Below are 21,137 nucleotides of genomic sequence, written 5' to 3'. Positions count from 1 at the left end.
TTTACTTATTTATTTAAAAAAATTCTTAGAGTTCCTGTCATGGCTTAGTGGAAACAAATCCTACTGGGAACCACGAGGTTATAGGTTCGATCCCTGGCCTCACTCGGTGGGTTAAGTATCCTGATGTGAGCTGTGGTGTAGTTTGCAGGCAAGGCTTGGATCTGGCATTCCCTTGGCTCTGGAGTAGGCTGGCAGCTACAGCTCCGATTGGACCCATAGACTGGGAACCTCCATATGCCGCAGGTGCGGTCCTGAAAAGACAAAAAAATCTTCTTTAGGAAGTTCCCTTATGGTGCAGTGGGTTAAGGATCCAGCTGGTGCAGGTCGAAACTGTGGCAGGATTTGATCACTAACCTAGGAACCCTCCCACCAAAAAAACAAAACAAAACAAAACAAAAACCAACAAAACAAACAAAAACTAAAACCAAACAAACAAACAAAAAAAAAACCCACAAATTTTTTACTGAATGAAAAATTCTTTAAATTCTATCATGCCTAACAATTTTCAAACATGATTTCATATAATCCCATAATAGCTCTTTTTTTCCCCTCTACCCCTATTTTGCCTCTATGCCGTCTCCTCTCCACATGGTAACCATTAGTTTGTTCTCTATATCTATGAGTCTGATTCTTTTTTGTTATATTCACTAATTTGTTGTAGTTTTTAGATTCTACATACAAGTGATATCATACAGTATTTGACCTTATGCTTATTTCACTTAGCATAATGTGCTTCAAGTCCATTCACGCTGATGCAAATGGCAAAATTTCACTCTTTTTTATGGTTGACTAGTATTCTATTTTATATATACCACATCTTCTTTATCCATTCATCTGTTGATGGACATCTAGGTTGCTTCCATACTTTGGCAATTGTAAATAATGCTGTTATGAACATTGGGGTGCATGTATCTTTTCAAAGTGGTATTTTTGTTTCTTTTGGATATATACCCAGGAGTAGAAGTCCTGAGTCGTATGGTAATTCTTTTAATGGGAATGCACAAATTTTATAATTTAATTTTTTGGGAAGGTGCATATTTACAAATTCAGTCTCATCCAAAAATATATTAGCCCCTTTAGAATTATAGTTTTTAAAATAACACCTTGCATATTTCTTGTCACTTTGATTTCTAAGTACTTCATAATTATTTTTGTTTTATGAATGGAATATATTTTCCTTTGCATTTTATAATTGGTTATTGCAATTGCTATGAATAAGAAAACAATCCAAATTTCCTGTGTTGGTCTTTTATTGAATCAATTTAGTGAACTGTCTTACTAGTTTTAACATTTATTTCATCATATTCTGAGATTCTCTAGTTAGATAATGATACCATCTATAAACTATGGAAACTTTGTTTATTCTTTACCAATGTTTGCACTTCATTTGTTTTTCTTGTTGCATTGACAGGTGTTGAATAGTGGGAACTTATAGCCAGATTCCTTATCTTGTTCCTCATTTTAATGGGATTGCTTCTAAGGTTTCACCATGAGGTATGGGACTTGCTGCCAATATAGACAAAAAAGATAACAGAGTTAGAATTTTATTTTGTTCTTTGTCTAGATAATTGTATGGAGGAAGAAATGAAGGAAACACAATAATTCATTTTTTTCTCACATAAAAATCACAGGGTCTTTTTTTTTCTTTAAAAAAAAAAAAAAAAAGCCTAAGCTTAACCTAAGAGCTCTTCAAGAATTGCCTTATGATGAGCAAAGAATAAAGGGATTTCATGACATCAAGTGGGGGAAATAAGACCCAAGACACTCAAAAAGGAAGATAAAAGTGGCACTTGTGTCATAATTTAGAAAATTCAAGGTCCATTTTTAAAATAAGCATTGATAACACACGTGGTATTTATCCAGGAAAGTATTTGGGAAGGCACCACAGCATCTTTTCCAGGGGAGTAAAACACTGAAGACATTTCAAAAGATCATGAAGTTGTTCCAGAGAAGTAAAGCATTAATTCTTTGCTGAGAGGTTAACATTTGGTATATGTGACATGAAGTTTTATTGATAATGGATCTGCTTTTTTCTTTACATTAGGTTTCTGGTTAAGTTTACTTTTATTCATAGTTTATAAAGAATTTTTTAAAGAAAAAGTTTTGAATTTATCAAGTTCTTTAGCATATAGTAAGTATGTTTCTTTACCATTCACTTTTTCATGTAATGAATTACGTAATAGATTTCTAATGTTGAACCATGCCTTATATAAATGGAATAAATCCTGGTCATGAGTCTTCTGCTCTATCCAATTTTACTTATGTTTATTAAAGGATTTTTTTAAGTTTTTGTTCATAAGGGTGATGGGTAAATATTTGGGAGAGATTTCCATCATCTGTTTCTCACAGTTCAATCAGCTTTTTGCATAAATCTGGGTTTGTTACCTTTTACAGGAGACCTTTAACTACTTTTTCATTTATCTATGATTGCTATGATTTCTACCTCTTCTTGAGTCAATTTTTGTAATTTCCAAAAAATGATTCACTTCATCAAAGTTATAAAACTTTACTTTCATATTTTAAAAAAATCCTATATGACCATATTTACTCCCTCTTCTGATTGCTAAAGCTGTACTCCACCATTGATCTGTTTATTTTCTTCAGTGATTTCATACCTTGGAAATTTTGTTTTGGTAACGGTGAATGAGGTTTATGGGTGATTTGAATGTGTATGATTGCTGTTTTTTGTTTTCCTAGCATTAACTGGTTAATTCCTTCATTCTATTTACTTTAGCTGCCTCCCCAAACCACTGACCACCAAAAATGCAGAACAGAATAGGAAAAATGTTCTCACATCCAGACACCTGGATTCTCATCCTGGTTCCAGAATTTACAAGGTTCGTAAGCCTAAGGCTCAAACACATACCATGTCATGAGCAACCCCTCCTCTCAAAGTGAGAATTATTAAAATAAGGGCTAGTGGCCCAAGGTGGGAAGAGTAGGCCATAATCATGTTTGGCCTCTAGTCTTCCCACGGTTCAAGGAGCAGAAGTATAAAAAGCGCCATTATGGACTGAATTGTGTACCCTCTAAATTCATATGCTGAAGTTCTAATTCCCAGTACCACAGAATACCACAGGACTGGAAACAGGGTCATTGCAGATGTAGTAAGTTAAGATGCAGTGATACTGGAGGAGAGTGGGCCCCTGATCCAATATGACCAGTGTCCTTATTAAAATGTTTCATGCTTATGAAAACCTTTGGGCACAGGGGGAATGCCATTTGATGATGAAGGGAGAAACTGAGCTGATGCTTCTACAATGTCACAAGTTGCCAGCAAACCACCAGAAATGGAGAGAGACATGGGTTAGTTTCTTCCTTACAGCTCTCAGCAGGGACCAACTTTACCCCTTGATCTCAGACTCCAAACTTCCAAAATTGCAGGATAATCACTTTCTGTCTTTTAAGCCACTCAGTTTGTGGTGTTTTGTTATATCAGCCCTAGCAAACTAACACCAGATGGGCTCTCAGGGAGTATCTCTAGGTACCCCAGCATTTCATGATGTTTGTCTTTGTAAACCATTACAGGCTGTATTAGCTTTTGCAGCAATAATGGTGCATTACTAAGTGCCTCAAGGCTTAGTAGGATAAATCTCAAACATTTATTTTTCACTCATGGATCTGTGGTTGTTTCTGCTTAGTGCTGATGTGCTATGCTGGACTTGATCCTGTGAAAGATCCAGGTCACTCTGTCCTCTAGTTTGGGGACCAAGACTGAATGAGCAGCCACTTTTGAGACATGTTATTACAAGTGGAAGGCAGGAGTCCAGAAAGTTGAGTCAAACCATCCAAGTGGTCATACTGAGTCTGTTCACTCATGTTCCATTGGCCAAAGCAAGTCAGAACATGAAGCCCAAAGTCAGCTGAGAAGGTCCAGGACTTGTAGCTGATGGAGTCATCAAAGTATACTCTACCTGTAGACAAGTACAAACAAATAATTACTAACAAATAATACAATCTACTGCATGGCCCCTAAGGCTTAAAAGAATCATATTTGTTTCACTGTACACACACTCACATAATCACATTTGTATTCATTAAAATCTAGCAGAAGTCTTCTGAACTGCTCCATTGCTTTGATAGATTTTCCTGAATGTTCTCCCCACTACTGTCTCCCTTTTCTCCTTTTAAGACTTGCATTTCCTGGCATGGGGCTCTGCATACATCAAGCAGTCAATAAATATTTGTTAAATTTAGCCTTTTCTTCTTGATGTGACTTGTAAAAAGTTAGCCTTTCAAAGAGCCGGCATTCAAAAAAGATGACTGAATTGAATTGAGGACAGGAAAAAGAACAGCCTTTTGAATATAGCTGTTGACAGAGACCCCAGACAACCTTGTTGGATTCAAGGATGACAAACAAGAAAACAGAATGCCATCCTGATGAGATTTTCTGATGTCTTTAAGGGCTAATAACTTAGCCTCAATTAATTAAAGTCTATTTTTTTTAGTCAATAAATTTCGTTTGAGCTTAATTAGTGCTCTCAAAATTTTATTTGGTATCTTTGCTAAAAATTACAAGAAAATCAAAGCACTTTTTTATTATCTTGCTAACCAGATCTTCCAGTGGGTGAATTCCAGGCATGTTTATAATGAAAATGTTCCTCCAGTGATTCTCATGCACAACTCATATTAAAAAATCATGCTTAAAGGAGTAACAGAACGACACTTCAGGAAGCCTCTTAATCCCCCCAAAATACCTGAGAGTTGGGAGGCCAGGTCCAGTCCTATTCTTCTCGAAATCGTTACTTCTTTTGCCCCCAAAGAATGGAAAGAACATACAATTCAGATTCTGGAAATAGGAGTTTGCATTCTGGCCCTGTCATTTACTCCCTGTGTGATTTCAAGGCATTGTCCCCCCTCCCCCTTTTTCCATGTAAAATTGAACTAATTTTAAGATTTACCTCCTAGAGTTGTGAGGATTAAGTAAATAATGTAATCACAGTGTTGGCACATAATAAGTGCGCAGAGAACACTTGCTCCCTTCCTTCCCAGAGGGTGACCAGGTCATGGAGGAAGAGAATACTGGAGAAAAACCTGGATTCTCCCCTTGGGAATCAGTCTTCCCCATTTCCGGAAAGCAATTGTGCACCTCATGTGAAGATGCTGTGTATGGGTGAAATATTGACTGTGAAGGCTCTTGGTTGTTTCTTTTGGTTTATTTTTATTTTTTAATTTGAAAAGTCTGTGGGGCAGGGAGTATGAAACTGAATGAGTAAAAGACTACAGGGGTTTCAAAAAAATCTACTAACTGCTTTTGATGAAGTTTTTTCCTATTGATTACTCAAATTACTGACTTTTTTCTTTTTCTTCTTCTGTTTTTTCTTTTTAGGGGTACACCCTCAGCATATGGAAGTTCCCAGGCTGGGGGTCAAATCAGAGTCGTCAGCCTGCACCACAGCCACAGAAACGCCAGATTCGAGCCACATCAGTGACCTACACCACAGCTCACAGCAACGCTGGATCCCCGACCCACTGAGCGAGGCCAGGGATTGAACCCACATCCTTATGGATACTAGTCAGATTTGCTTCTGCTGCGCCACAAAGGGAACTCCTCAAATTACTGACTTTTGACCTTCCCACAAAGGTCCCACAGAGCAGGTTTTTGTGCCCCAGGAAAATGCTAGTCCAATGGCCATGCCCAGTGACTAAATCCTGATCCCAGGCTCTGGATAGGACTTGGCATGTGTGGTAGAACTTAAATGTTCATTTTCCTAGAAGTGAAGTTACAGGGAAGGAAGAAACTGATAGTTTAATGTTTTGATATTTCTGCTGTAGCTGGGGACAGAGATACTTTAAAACACTTGAAGGGAGTTGAATAAATTTGGCCCCTAGCTGGAGGACTTTGGTGCAGTCATTTGCTATCTCCTCTGAGGCAGTTACTAGAATAAGAATTAAAATACAGCTAAAGATGGAGACCCTCCCCGCCCCCCCACCTGGAGAAACAGGAGTGTGAGGGTGGTGGGTATAGAGCTGGGGGCAGCAATAATATAATGTTGCATACGGTTGTGCATCTACGCATTTTACTGCGGGTACCCATTGTATTTTCATCATCCCCAAAGAAACTCTTGGAGCCATTAAGCAGTCACTCCCCATTCTCACTACCACTCCTCTTTCTGTCTCTATGCATACCTATTTTGGATATTTCATGAAAACAGAATTATACAATATGTTGCTTTTTGTGTCTAGCCTCTTTCACTCAGCATAATGTTTTTACGACGTTCCATGTTGTAGCATGTATTTCTTTTGCAGCAAGAGAAATTATTTCATTTCTGTTTATGACTTACTAATACTCCACTGAAAGGAGATATCATTTGTTATCCTTTCATCAGTTCATGAACATTTGGATGTTTCTGGCTATTATGAATAATGCCATGAACATTCATGTACTAATTAATTAATGAACATGTATTTTCAGTTCTCATGGGTATATGCTGTATTAGCCAGCCTAAAGGTGCATTCCTAAATAAGGCCTTTGGAATTTGATAGGGTTCACATTGAATCTATAGACTGCTTTGGGGAGTATCTTAATAATACAGTCTTCCAATGTATTAACATGGGACATCTTTCCACTTATTTAGGTCTTAGGCTTTTTCTTACACTTGTACAGAGTCACAAGACCAGAAATGGGCTTTCTCTGCTCTTTCTTGAGCAGGTACACAGCTCTGAGCATGCATGTAGCCTTCTATATTCCCAGAAATATGTAGGAGATTTTCAAAGCTCCTCATTCCCCATTCTTTATTTTCAAGCTTTGAGGTTAGTATATAGTTTCGTTTAACTGTTATCCATTGCTTCAGGCAACAATGACTAAAGCATTTTCCTATAATTATTTTTGACAAATGTCCCTTAAGTGGTGGTTTTACTACGAGGTGAGTTTAGACTCAAGAGCGATGAAGATAAGCCTTTTAAGCAGTCTTCCAGGGAGTCACTAGTAGGTCAAATAACTACAATTCTTGGTGAATAAGGCCTGTTCTGGTCTCTGTGGTATTGAGCATGTGGACTGTTATTTTCAAGGCTGCCACTGAGCCGGAAAGTGGAGGCTTGAGCTAGGGTAAGTTAAAACACCACAAAGCTCATTGTTCTTACATAGATTTAGCTGTTTTTCTTGAATAAGTGCTTTCCCTGTTACTGCCAGTCTTTAGTTAATTTCCAGAGTTCCTGCAGAGCTGATTCTTATAGTTTTGGGCATTTTTTCTCATTGCTTTCATGGAACAACATCCTTTTGGAGTCCCTTAGTCTGCTACTTTGCTGAAATCCTATATGATGTTGAATAACCACACCAGTACTGGTCATTTTCAGATATAACACAGTATTTCAAGCAATTTCACCTCCATTTCTCCCTTTCATTCTTATAAAAAAAACTTGACATTTCGAAGTTGATGTGCCTTTTATAGATGAGGAATTTGAGGTGTCATGCATGCTCTGTCTTCCGTGTCTTCCCAGCTCATCTGTCATATCATTATAATTGTGATTAACCTGTTTTCATAGGTAGACCATGAACTGCAAGACAGAGAAGATAATGCTATTTGTGCTATTGGCATAATTCTTAGAACAAGGTACAGGAGTTCCCGTTGTGGCTCAGTGGTAACAAATCCGACTAGTATCCATGAGGATATGGGTTCAGTCCCTGGCCTTGCTCAGTGGGTTAAGAATCTGGCATTACCATGAGCTGTGGGGTAGGTCCCAGACATGGCTTGGATCCTGTGTTGCTGTGGCTGTGGTATGGGCACACAGCTGCAGGTCTGATTTGACCTTAGCCTGGGAACTTCCATATGGTGTGGGTGTGGCCCTAAAAAGACAAAACAAAAAACAGAAAAACAAAAACCAAGGTACTTATTTTTGGAATTTTTTTTCTTTTTTATCTGTTTTCTTTTTGCACATCCCCCCACCCCCCCAAACTGTCTGGAATTTTTTTTTAATGAATAATGAATGAAGTTTAGCATATGAGACCTCTTTCCTGATGAAAAGATTCACAAAATCCTCTAGTGCTAGACCTGGAAGTGTCCTCAGGGTCTACATAGAGATGGAAGGATGATCTAGTACACAGCTTCCTGCCTTCTTTTTTTTTTTTTTTTTTTTTTGTCTTTTTAGGGCCACACTAGTGGCATATGGAGGTTCTCAGGCTAGAGGTTGAATCAGAGCTCTAGCTGCTAGCCTACACCACAACCACAGCAATTAGGGATCCAAGCCATGTCTGTGGCCTACATCACAGCTCATGGCAATGCCAGATCCTTAATCCACTGAGCGAGGCCAGGAATGGAACCTACCTCCTCATGGATCCTAGTCAGATTCATTTCCACTGAGCCACAATGGGAACTCCACAGCTTCCTTAATGTTTCAACAAAACCAACTCCACAATAGTTTTTTTCCCTTCATGTTCATTTAACAAGAATTAATTAAGCTCCCACTCTGTCTCAGACCTTGTAATAGTAGCAAAGAACTTAGAAATCAATAAAACAGGAGTTTCTGCAGTGGCACAGTGGATTATGAATCTGACTGCAGTGGCTCAGGTCACTGCAGAAGTGTGGGTTTGATCCCTAGCCTGGTCCATCGAGTTAAAGTATCCAATGTTGCTGCAGCTGCAGTGTAGGTCACAGATGCAGCTTGGAGTAAATCCCTGGTCTGGGAACGTCCATATGCTGTGGGTGTGGCCATAAAATTTTTTTTTTCAGAAAAAGAAATTAATAAGACAAAGTCCTTGCCATGACATTTACATTTGTGAGACAAAGAATGAGTATATAACTTATGGAATTGAATGCAAGAAAAAGAGAAAGAAAGAAAGAAAGAAAGAAAGAAAGAAAGAAAGAAAGAAAGAAAGAAAGAAAGAAAGAAAGAAAGAAAGAAAGAAAGAAAAAAAAGAAAGACAGACAGACAGACAGACATAGCAGGATAGGGCAAGAGGGCACTGGAAGACACTAAATTATTTTAAATAAGGTTCCCAGGGTTGTCTTTTCTGAGGTGATTCTCCCTCCCCCCCATTTTTGGCTGCCCCATGACATACGGAGTTCCTGGCCAGGGATCAGATCTGAGCTGCAATTGCAACCTAAGCCACAGCTGTGGCAATGCCACATCCTCAACCCATTGTGCCGGGCCAGGGATTGAACCTGCATCCCAGCACCGATTCCACTGTGCCACAGAGGGAACTCCCTAAGGTGACATTTGAGCAAAGATATGAGAGAATGAAGGATTGGGCCATGTGTGAATGTAGGGGCAGTGCTACAAGCAAAGGAGCAGCAAGTGCTAACACCCTGAGGTGGGAGAGGTGTTAGCCTCATCCAGGAGGAATGAGAAGGCCACAGTGGTAGGCGTGGGCTGAGCAAGGGCACGGTACTGTATGAGAGAATCTGAGATCAGCCAGGTCAGCTCAGGGGCTTCCATGGTAGATGTTCTTTAAATAAATAGTTCCATGGCTAAAGAAAAAACTTTATACTCAATTTTATATTATAATTTGTGATTAGGTATTTACATCTTTAGGTAAACTTTTAAAAAATTAAAGCATAGTTAATTTACAATGTTGTGTTAGTTTCACATGTACAGCTAAGTGATTTGTGTGTGTGTGTGTGTGTGTGTGTGTATGCTTTTTTCAGATTCTTTGCCATTGTAGATTAACACAAGATACTGAACATAGTTTCCCATGCTATACAGTGCATCCTTGTTATTTATCTATTTTATGTTTAGTAGTGTGTATCTGTTAATCCCAAACTCCTACTTTATCTCTCTACCCTCCTCCCCCATCTACTCTTCCATCTTTTCCTGTTTTCTTTCCTTCCTTCCTCCCTCCCTTCTTTTCTTTTCTCTTGTTTTCTTTTCTTTCCTTTTCTTTCTTATTTTTCTTTCTTTTTTTGTTTGTGTTCTACACCCACAAAGGTGTCTGGACCATATTTTCTTTGCCTGTGATAAACATAGAACCTGGCACATGAAGGGTACTCAAATGATATTTCTGAATGAGTGAGGAAGTTGAGACCCAGAAAGGTAAAGAAGCATGTTCAAGGCCACATAGCTAGTTAGCTGCAGAACCAGAGCCAGACCTATACTCAGTTCAGTTTCCGCTACTTTGCCACATCAATACCATGGAATCAAAAACAGATTCAAAGAATTTTGCAGTCAGCATGACTTGCTATTTCTTATGACTGACTCCAAGTATCGTCTAGTCACACAATCACACAGCTAAGTCGTTAACAGAAGAATACTTGTTGTTTCATTGAGTCAGATGAAAGCTATCATGGTGACAGTCACCATCAAAGATACAACCATGTTTTAAAGACCCAAAGGGCATGTTTTGGGAGGTGGGGTAAAGGGCCTGGACCAGGTCAGGGGAGGGTGGCTTAGTTGCAAACCTTCCTTAATGAGGGGAAGAGAGAGAAAGGAAAAATAGCATCAAGAAATAGCATCTCTATAGAAAAGGCAATATTCTCTACTTTTCAAATGCAGAGGCCAGAAAGCAGGCAGAATCAGAACACTTATTGTTAAAATGACCCATAATGCTTTGGAGAACAATAATGCGACTGGCCAAGGCTTGAAGTGCCTCTTTCAGCATCAGCACAGGAGGCCAGCAGTGTCTGCACATGATGTGCAGTAAATTCAGGCAGACCCAGAGCCTGAAATGGATCTGGAAAACAAGAATGCATGTGCCAAGACTGGTGTCTCCATCCACCCTCCAGCTCTGAATGGAATCCTGCAGCAGTTCCAACTGCCACCCAAGATAAAGACAGAGATGAACTTTCATCATAGGCATGGCAAGCCAGAGACTCCCAAAGAGAAGTCACCAAATGGATGGGAAATCTGGACAGAAGGTGGCAACTGCTATAGTCAGGCCAGCCCAGGTCTCCAAGTATTACTGAAGATTCCACCAGTTCATAGCTTGTGCTGTTGCTGCACTTCAAACAGGAGCAAATGGAGTGGTTGGACATAAGTAGCCTTGCCCAGACTCCCTGTCCAGTGGACTTCATGGATGGAATACCAGAGGCTCAGCACACAAAGGCTGCTCTTGTTCACCCATGCTGGAAGATCCTGAAGTTTAAGTAACAGAACGAGGTCATTCAAACAGCCAGAGGACAGCATTGATGAATAGTTGAAGCTTGCCTGCAGTGCCAATGAGCTGCAGGCCACCCACATCAAGCAGGTCTTAGAAGAACCAGAAATCTATTCATATCATCTTCTAGCTACAAAGAAACTTAAGCACTACCACTGGAAGTTTTGGGAGGTGGAGCAAGGTGGGATCCATGGCAAACACAAGCCATCTTTACTGCCATGCTGCAGGGTCTGAAGGGTGTGGAAGTGAGGGTGGCTTCAGTGAGAGTGTGGCTGGCTTGTCAAAGGTGGACTTTCCAGCCTCTCCCAGCAGCCACTCAGGGCGGACCAGGGTCTCAAAGCCCAAAGAGATCATCTGATTAGTTGGGAACAAATTTGGCAGTGTGGAAATCTCTCTAACCTGATGCCACAGGAATCATGTAATTTTGTTTTTTATATTTATTTATTTATTGGCCACCCTGCGGCATACGGAGTTTTCAGACCAGGGATATGATCTGAGCTGCAGCTATGACCTATGCCGCAGCTTCGGCAATGCCAGATCCTTTAACCCACTGTGCCAGGCCAGGGATCAAACCTGCATCCTGCTGCTGCAGAGACACTACCAATCCCATTGTGCCATGGTGGGACCTCCAGATATCACGTAATTTTAGATCTTGAAGGAAACTTAGAGGTTCTTAGAGATGATGACAAAGCCAAATCCCAGAGAAGGTAGGCAAGCTGTACTCGAACCCAGCATGTTAGCCCGCTAACCTAGTCCTGGAGCCTCTTTACCCAACTGAATGTAGAATGAAGGAATACAAAGTTGGATGCAAAAGATCATCAGCTGGCATGCTGAACTGATAAAGCAAAGATTCTATGGACAAGAGATCGATCCCGTAGACAGACCCTGGGCCACTGCCAGCATTTAGTATGTCTAGAGGCACTCCTTCCCCTGGGTGGACTCAGGCCACAGGAAGGCCATCGGTTTGGTATGAGGTGCATGGGCAGGGCTTTAACTTCCATGTGCCTCATGTAGGCTACACCCTGTAGAGTCTTACCAAGCAGCCTGGCACACTGGGGGGCTATCACATAAAAGCCCATGATGTGGGAGGATAATGCAGTGAGCCAGGAAGCTGACTTATTCTCTAGTTTCTGGGGTTTGAAGAAATCTCTACCTCACACTCTTCCCCCAGTCACTATCTAGTTCCTAAAATTCTACTGGAGAAGGCCAATCCTGAGGCTCACAGCTTTATCTCCATAATAAATGGAAAACATCCTTTCTAACACACCCAATAATATCCAGTTTTTAGAGGTGATGTGTGCGGGCACAGTTTGTAATAGTGAAAAACTGGAAACAACATAAATATCTATCAGGAGAGGATTATATCAAGAAATTGTGGGAGTTCCCATTGTGCCTCAGCAGGTTACAAACCCGTCTAGTATCCACGAGAATGCAGGTTCCATCCCTGACCTCACTGTGGGTTGGGGATCTGGCATTGCCGTGGGGTTGGGGGTTCGATCCCTGGCCTCGCTCAGTGGGTTAAGGATCCAGTGTTGCCCTGAGCTGTGGTGTAGTTTGCAGACATGGCTCAGATCCTGCGTTGCTGTGGCTGTGGTGTAGGCTGGCAGTTGCAGCTCCGATTTGACCCGTAGCCTAGGAATTTCCATATGCTGTGGGTGTTGCACTAAAAAGAAAAAAAAAAAAAAGTGGGATATCCATCCAATGGAACATAATACAGCATATAAAAAAGATGGGGTGAATCAATTATGTATGTAATGGCACATATTGATAAGTGAAGAAAGCAATTGCAGAACAGAAGATATATCGTTGTCTAATAGAAGTATATATGCATAATCTCCCTGATTTGGTCTTGCCCATTAGGACGGAGTTCGAAATGAGGTCATGTTCCCTGTACAATTCAGAGTCGATATCTCTGTGCCTACATGTCAGCCCCTTATGAGAATTTCCTTGTCTTTCCAGTACCCTCCAGGAACAAACCCAAGAACCCCCAGGCTACATTTGTATCCAAAGCCTAGTTCTGTGTGCTCTTGTCTCACTAATGGAGTCAGAAGTCAGATGTGCCCCCTTGAGGCTGGACGACTCCACACCATTACCTGACCTGGTTCCTCCAGGCTGTGTAGTTGAGCTCTGTGACTGTCACGATTTAAATCAGAAAATGCAGAAATTCTCACCAGAAGCCTTTCCTCCTTGCTGTAGCCTCCAATATCAGAACGCACCTCTCCCCTGTATCGGGTGTCTATGGCCTGTTCTAGATGCTTTCCTGGCTAGAGGGGGCACTGAGTCCTGCTGCCTAGAACCTGGGGCTCCAGCCTTTTTTCCCAGCCACCTCCATCATCGGTCAGAAAAGCTGAAAAAGGGTCTGGCTGCACAACCACCTTGGTTCTCCAAGACCAGGACAGTTCACTTCCACCACTGGAACTTCCATATGGCCTCTCTGTGCCTCCTGCCACCTGCTCCAAGAAGCCCCATCCTCCTACAAACCCAAGGGCCACCCATTCTGCCTGACTGGGACAGGGGTGCAGAATAGCTGCATTATCATCTTTTCATCATGGGTTCCAGGAGACCATCTCCCCAGGGGGAATTGTCTGAGCTTGGAATTCTACCAAAGCACAGATTGTTCAGTCTTCTTCCTGGTTTCTTTGATACAGATACAGAGAGTCTTCCAACAAACCATGTCCACTGGTAGAATGTTACACCAATGTTCTGGCACTGAGGTGGGTATTTTGAACATTTGTGACTTTATAGTCTATCCTCTCTATTTGCGTATTTAAAATATACATTAACATATACTAGTATCACATTAATAAGTTCTGTATAAGACTATTTAAGATACTTTCTTCTTAGGAAAATACCTATGCCAAACTGTTAATAATGGGATTAGGGATAAAGGTAAGTGTGAGAATTTGCATTTTCTATACTTAATATATGAAGTATTGAAATATTTTTTTACAGCAGCACATGTTATTTGGTAATCACAGACAAAATGTAAGAACATTGAAAATATATACTTAATACACTATTCCTAATTAAACATTATATATACATAAATATAAATATATATATGCATATTATATATACACACACATATGTATATCCTTATTCCTAAGAATAGTATTTAATGTGGGGAGAGAATGAGACAGAGTACAAGCAGATGCAAGTGAGCATGGACTCTGGAAATGCACCTGAGCATGGATGAGGTGACATCATCAGCAGGTAAAAACTGATGAGGCAAAGGGCTGCCATACAATGTGGCATTCCATCTGTGCAGCTTCGCCTCTTCTCAAATCCTTCCTTCTAAGTGATGGCTTCTGCTCTACTTACCTCAATTACAGAAGGTTCTGGTCCTTTGTCTCAATATTCCTACTCCTTTCGCTCCCGGCCCCCTTTAGGTTAATTAACATGGAGAGCAGTTTCATTAGATGAGCTATATCACTATAGTCTGGCTTTTGGCCAGTGATGAAAGTGCTTCCAGGGGTTTGTCACATATATCGTTTGTCTTACACCCCTCACCACACCCCCCGCCCGCCGACACATACGCCTTGATAAGGATCTGAGTATAAGACACCTCTGTAACTTATTCAATAAAGCATGCAAAAGATTAATTATTCACTTTAACGTGTAATTTGAGTCCAACCTTCTCTTGTGCATTTCTCTACAAGCACAAGGAGCACAGAGCTCTGACACTTGACTTGATTTAGAAAAATGCCATCTTCTTGGCCCTGTGCCTGTGACTGTTCTTCTGGCTGCAATTCAAGCAAATGTCAGGCAGATCAAAAATCAGAAGAGAGAAAGAGGGAAAAATGGTTGTGTGAAATCAACTGGTCAACTCACATTTATTATAAAGCAACTCTGTGAAGAATTTAGTAAAGCCTGAAGGATCAGAGAAAGCTTAAGATATTCCCAAAGTGAGAGTGTTTCTTTGAATTCGTAAATTAAGCTACTGATACACTTTCCATTTTTACTGTTTGTGATCCTGGCTAATTTGATAGGCAAAATTGTGTCTTGTTTTTAGATGAAATTTCTTTGATTACTGGCAAAGGTAATCATGTACTTTAAAGTACATTTTTACTGTTATTTGCATTTTTTTGGATATCTTGCCCATTATTCTTTCAAGGTACTAGCTTTTTCCTTATTACAATGTAATAGTACTTCATATATTAAGGATCTTGACCTTTTCTGTGCAATATTTGTCATATATATTTTCCGAGTTTGACATTTATCTTTTAGTTTAGTTTACGGTTTTTCTGACTTCGAAATGTTTTAAACCTTAATGTAGAAAAATCTATCCATCGCCTTTGGGACCATCTATTACCTTTTTGTTTTTGGCTTAGTAAAGCCTTCACCACTCGGAAACCTCACGAATCTCATCCATTTTTATTAATGTTTTCTTTCAGTTTTTAATTCTTTGAAATTAACTCTTTAATCCTTCCTTACTGCATTTTGGAATACAGTGCAAAATAATTAATGATCTAAATTAATGATTTTCCCTAATAGTTGAATCTCCTGTCTGTTGTAATCAATTAATTCACCCTTTTCTCGTCTGTGAAATTTAAAGCATTATACGTGTAGTATAGCTTTATTTTAAAAAATCAGAAACTACAAATAATCGAAAGGAGGGGGAAAGCACTTGTATTTTCTTTCCACTCTGCCTTGAGTGTTTTGCTGAGTGGAAAGAAAATACAAATGCACTTCCCTTTCAGATATTTTCTTCTATAGGTGTTTGCATACATTTCTCCTCCAGATGGAATCATACTGCAATATGGTTTTGTAACCTGATGTTTTTCTCTTCAGTCATATATCATGACTATCTTGCCATATCAATCAAAATACTTTTACAGCACTATATCCTAATAACTTTTCATTGAAATATACTGCACAATCAGAAATGTGTACGTTTCATAAGTGCACAGCCAGATGAGTTTTTATTAATCAACTGAACTCACCCATGTAACCAGTTATCAGACCAAAAAAAAGAATATTTCTATCTCCCCTCAAACCCTCCAAATAGTTCTTTACTCTGATCTCTCTTCCCCAAGGGTAACCACTGTCCTTCTGTCCCTACTTCTAACAGTGCAGATTGATTTCACAGTCCCATTTTTTAATAGCTACATAGTATTTCATCATTCATAAATGTATCACAAGCAAGTATAGCTATGGGTTAAATTGCATCCTTGCAAAAGATATGTTGAAATCCTAACTTCCCAGTACCTGAGAATGCAACTTTATTTGGAAATAGAGGTCTTGCAGATGTAATCAAGTTAGGATGACATCATTTGGGTGAGCCTTAATCCCATATGTCTGGTGTCCTTATAAGAGGAAATGCCATATGAAGACAGAGAAACATGGGAGGAAAGCTATGTGATGAGAGTCAGAGACTAGAGTGATGCAGCTGCAAGCCAAGAACACCAGGGATGGTCAGTCACCACCTGAGGCTAGGAAGAGGCAAGGAAGGACTCTACTGAGAGGTTCAGAGGGACCATGGCCCTGCTGACACCATGATTTCAGACTTTAGCCTCCAGAACTATGAGAGAATAAATGTTCATTGCTTTAAGCCACCTAGTTTGTGGCTGTCTATTCTGGCAGCCTTAGAAAGCTAGTCAATTATGATGGAACACATAGTGTGAGAAAAAAGAATGTATACATGTATGTGTAACTGGGTCACCATGCTGTGCAGTAGAAAAAAATATATATATAAAGAAATAAAAAAAGTAATCTAATGGATAATCCAGTTTTGATGGACTAGGGGGGTGTCTTCTAACATTTTATTATTTATATAGTGTTATAAATATTTCTTTAATTTTTTCTTTAGAAGAAACTATAAACATGAATGATCTGAATCAAAAAATGATCACAGTACCAAAACAGACAACGTGAGTACAATGTACCTAAGACAATAGCTGTGTCTACCTCTAAGTGTTACACTTGGTGAGGGAGCTGATGTGGGTCCTTTCTTTGTAATGCATTCTCCTGTAACTCCAGTGTCACCAGGATTCCCTAGCCTATGGGTACAGTGGACCCATATAAAGATATAACTCACTCCTGCCACCATCTGCATAAAGCAGAAAATTCCAGCCTCTTACTGGGAGGGGGGGCAGACAGTGGTATTTACCTCCCCAGTTCTTGAATAACTCATGGTCTTCTCCTTCTGCTCAACCTCTCAACACATCCTTCCATAAAGACTTTCAGGGGCCTGGCTGTGTACTCCCCCTAAGAGTGCACTAAGTCAGTGAAAGGACCCATCTCGGAGCTTCAGAAGCTGAGCTGCAAGGTGCCAGGGCACTGTGGCATTCCATGAGGTCCTCATTGCATTAGAACCAGGCAACAGTTCTCAAACAAGGAGAATCATTTCTTAGCCACTCTACCAGGAGTCTCCAAACAGCACTCCTTGTTTTCTCCTATTTCCTGCTTCCTATAGCCCCTTCACCTGGGACTAGGCCAGAAGACCAGAATCTGAGGCAGATACCAAGCATCAGCTCCATCACTGTCCCCAGGTAAACCATTCCAGATTGGTGATTCCATAGTTAGACTTCATGCTGAGATGGATCCAGATCTTACAGTGGGCACACTTTATGCTTAAACTCATTACCTACGTTCTTCTTGAGCTTAAATAATATTTTGATATTAATAGGTAAATTTTCATTTTATTTCACTTCTTTAAAAAAAACATTGTATGCCATCACCTGTTTATTCTTCCAGATAAATAGTTTTGTCAACCGTTAAGAATTTGTCAGGGATGGCACTAGACCAGTGAAATTAATGAGAGTTCTGCCATCTTTGGAGTGTTTGGGCTCCTATCAGGAATGAGAGCATGTCTCTCTGCCTAGCTGGATCTCCCTGCAATCTCCTCCAGTGGGATCTGGGGAGCTGGAGAGGAATGGCAGAAAGCAATCCAAACGACATGCTGAGTGGGCTTTGCGAAGCCAATCAAGCATTGCTGGCTTGAATGGAAGGGAGGTAATTGGAAAAGGAGGCAGGATGAGTCCTGAGCCAGCTCTGGGTGTCTTCCAGGAATCCTTGATATTTTTTTTTTCATGGCTCTGGATGAGGATGTGTGCCCAGGGAACAAGTCTGATGAAAGCAGAAAATAAGCTGATTTAGTAAATTTACCAGACAGGAGGAATTGCAGCTGAACCTTGGATCATGGAAAGAGGAGCAAATTGAGAACAGGTAGCAATGTGTGTTGAAGATGTGGCTGGCCAGAGAAGGAGGGCCAGGCTGAATTTCAGGAGACTTGGAGTCCAGTCTGAGCTCTGAAGTCAACCTGCTTTGTTCCCTTGGGCTAGAGACCTTCCCTCTTGAGCATACATCAACTCCCTTCTTAATATGAGAGTGCTCATTGAATGATCACTAAGGCCCTTCTTGAACTAGGTTTCTAAATGTGATTTGCTAAAGCACCATGGAAGTGGCATGGCTGCAAAAAGCCTCAAGATGTTAAAAAAAGCAAAAAAAAAAAAAAAAAAAGTTTAAAACTTTCATATCTAGGAAGTTCCCTTGTAGCACAGTGGGTTAAAGATCCCACTAAGTTGCAAGTGCAACTGTAGGCAGGTTCAATCCGTGGCCCAAACCAACAAACAAAAAACCCCCCAAAACCAAAACTTTCATATCTAAACCAAAGGACACAACATCAAATAATATGATGAAGAAATGAGATTTCAAAGGGCCTTTGGATGATTCCTGCTAGTGGACTAGGAAAAGAAAAAACTCCACCATAGCTCAAGAACATTATTTAGGGGTGAGGGACACCTAAAAGCACTAAAAAAATTTCTTTTTTTTTTTTCCAGTAAAGGCTCTCTGGGATGGCAAATTCTCTCAGACATCATGACCTGCTTTGCAGGTAGGATGAGGCAAGGTATCATTTCTTTGTTTTTCTTTCTTTCTTTTTTTTTTTTTTTTGGCTTTTTGTCTTTTTAGGGCCACACTGTGGCATATGGAGACTCCCAGGTTAGGGGTCTAATTGGAGCTGTAGCCACCGGCTGCAGCCACAGCAATGCCAGATGGGAGCTTTGACCTACACCACAGTTCATGGCAACACCAGATCCTTAACCCACTGAACGAGGCCATGGATTGAACCCTTTACCTCATGGTTCCTAAGTCGGATTCATTTCCACTGAGCCAAGACAGGAGCTCCCAAGGCATCATTTCTAATCACAGAAAAATTTCAAGCCTTTGGCATCTTTGGGGCTACATGCTTGAAAAAAGAATTTACATTGTTGGAGTTCCAGATTTTTTTTAACGCTTTTTTTCCTTTCCTTCTTCTTCTTATAAAAACAAAACAAAAAAACAACAAAAAAACTTTTTTAGTTCCAGATTTTACTGTAAGCCTAGGTAGTCCTGGTTTAACTCTGTCACAGAGATGAATCATTAAAACATTTAGCCTCGGGTGGATGTCTGCTTCTCAGATGGAGGGGGCTCTCCTGAAGCCTTTGGCAGAAATTGACGGGTAGGGACCACTTCTTCAAAGGAGTCGCCACCAAGACCTTCAGTGCATAGGACCTGCCATACTATATGTACTTCCAGTATTTTCCCCCTTGGGGTTCCTGGTGGATAATTCATCCCAATTATGCTCTCCTGACTCCAACTCCAGTAGTCACTCAGTACCTCCCTACTCCATAGGTCAAAAGCATCTTCATTGTGGCTAACATTTTCGTTATTTATGGCCAAGTTTTTGAAGGAGATAAAGAAAAAGGAAAAGACCAAGTTCTGCCTGGTACCCAGCCTCCAAGCTGTCCTTGAAATCAATTCCCAAGAATGCCCACCTCTTAGTATGTGCACACTTGCATGGCCCCCTCCCACACTGTAGCAGGCTGTGTGTGTGTGTGTGTATGTGTGTGTGTGTGTGTGTGTGTGTGTGTGTGTGTGTGTGTGAGATGCAGATTGCAGAAGAAGGGGACATCAGCCACCATGTAGTGAGGTCACTCAGGCAGCCTATAGTGAACCCTATGTGATGAGGAGGAACGGATGTCTCCAGCAACAGCCAGTGAAAACCCGAGTGACTGGGAGATGGATCCCTACCCCACCCCACCCCGCCCCACCCCAGTTGAGCCTTCAGATGAGAGTACAGCCCTGGCCAACAACTTGACACCAATATCACGACACACCTTGAACCTGGAACCACCCAGGGAAGCCACTCTCTGATTCCTGGCCCTCAGAAACTCTGTGTGATAACGCATGTTTGTTTTACGCTGTTAAGTTTGGAGGCAATTTGGTATGCAGCAATAGATAGCTAGTGCACTCTGTGCTTTGTTTTTGATTTTTTTTGCGTAGAGTTAAGTCAGGAAGACATATGCTATATGGAATGTCAGATCAACATTTGTCTTTCTTGTATCTTCCCTGAGTTTGGGGTGGGTCCAAGGAATCAGTATGTTTAACTAGCACCAAAGATAATTCTTATCACCAGGAAAGGTTGAGAAACAATACAGAACAAGATTCAAAAGTGAATGAGCCCTTTTCCAGGAAACTGTGCAAGATCGAAAGCAAATTGATATGCAGAAGTCCATTTAAAGAGAGGCACCACGTGGTAAGGAAAGGTATGAAACGCATTGGGAGACTCAAGGAATGCTTCCTGGAAGAAGTGACATATGAGCAGGGTGTTAGGATCTCAGGGAGAAAAATATGGAAAGAATCACAGAGTGAGAGTGACTGGTGGCAGTTCTCAGGTGCCTGCATTGTGCCAAGTGCTTTACTTGCCTCCCCTTCTCTAACTCCCAAGACAACCTAGTGCAGAAGGACCTACTGCTATCCATTTTATGATGGGAAAGCTAGGATTTCCATTAAACTCTAAAATATACCCATCAAATAGGAACTCCCCTTCTCTTCTTCTCCAGCCCCTGGCAACTGCCATTCTACTTTTGGTCTCTGATTTTGATGACTTAGGTACCTCACATAAATGGAATTACATGGTATTTGTCTTTTTTTGTGACTGGCTTATTTCACTTAGCATAATGTCCTTAAAGTTCATCCACATTGCATCAAATGTCAGCATTTCTGTCCCTTTAAAGGCTGAAAAATACTCCGTTGTATGTATATACTACATTTTATTTATCCATTCATCTGTTGATGAACATTTGGGTTGCTCCCCCCTTTTGGCTGTTGTGAATAATGCTGCTAT

General features: G+C 40.6%; 1 long non-coding RNA gene across 1 annotated transcript; it reads left to right on the top strand.

Annotated features, from left to right (window-relative positions):
• On the top strand, positions 216–18,875 carry LOC110259994. Its single transcript, XR_002342623.1, has 4 exons — positions 216–2,837; positions 13,678–13,743; positions 16,839–16,899; positions 18,811–18,875. It is a non-coding gene; the product is annotated as an uncharacterized LOC110259994 (long non-coding RNA).

The sequence above is a fragment of the Sus scrofa genome, chromosome 3, assembly GCF_000003025.6.
Source record: "Sus scrofa isolate TJ Tabasco breed Duroc chromosome 3, Sscrofa11.1, whole genome shotgun sequence".
NCBI classification, from domain to species: domain Eukaryota; kingdom Metazoa; phylum Chordata; class Mammalia; order Artiodactyla; family Suidae; genus Sus; species Sus scrofa.
This window is presented reverse-complemented; position numbering and strand designations above follow the sequence as displayed.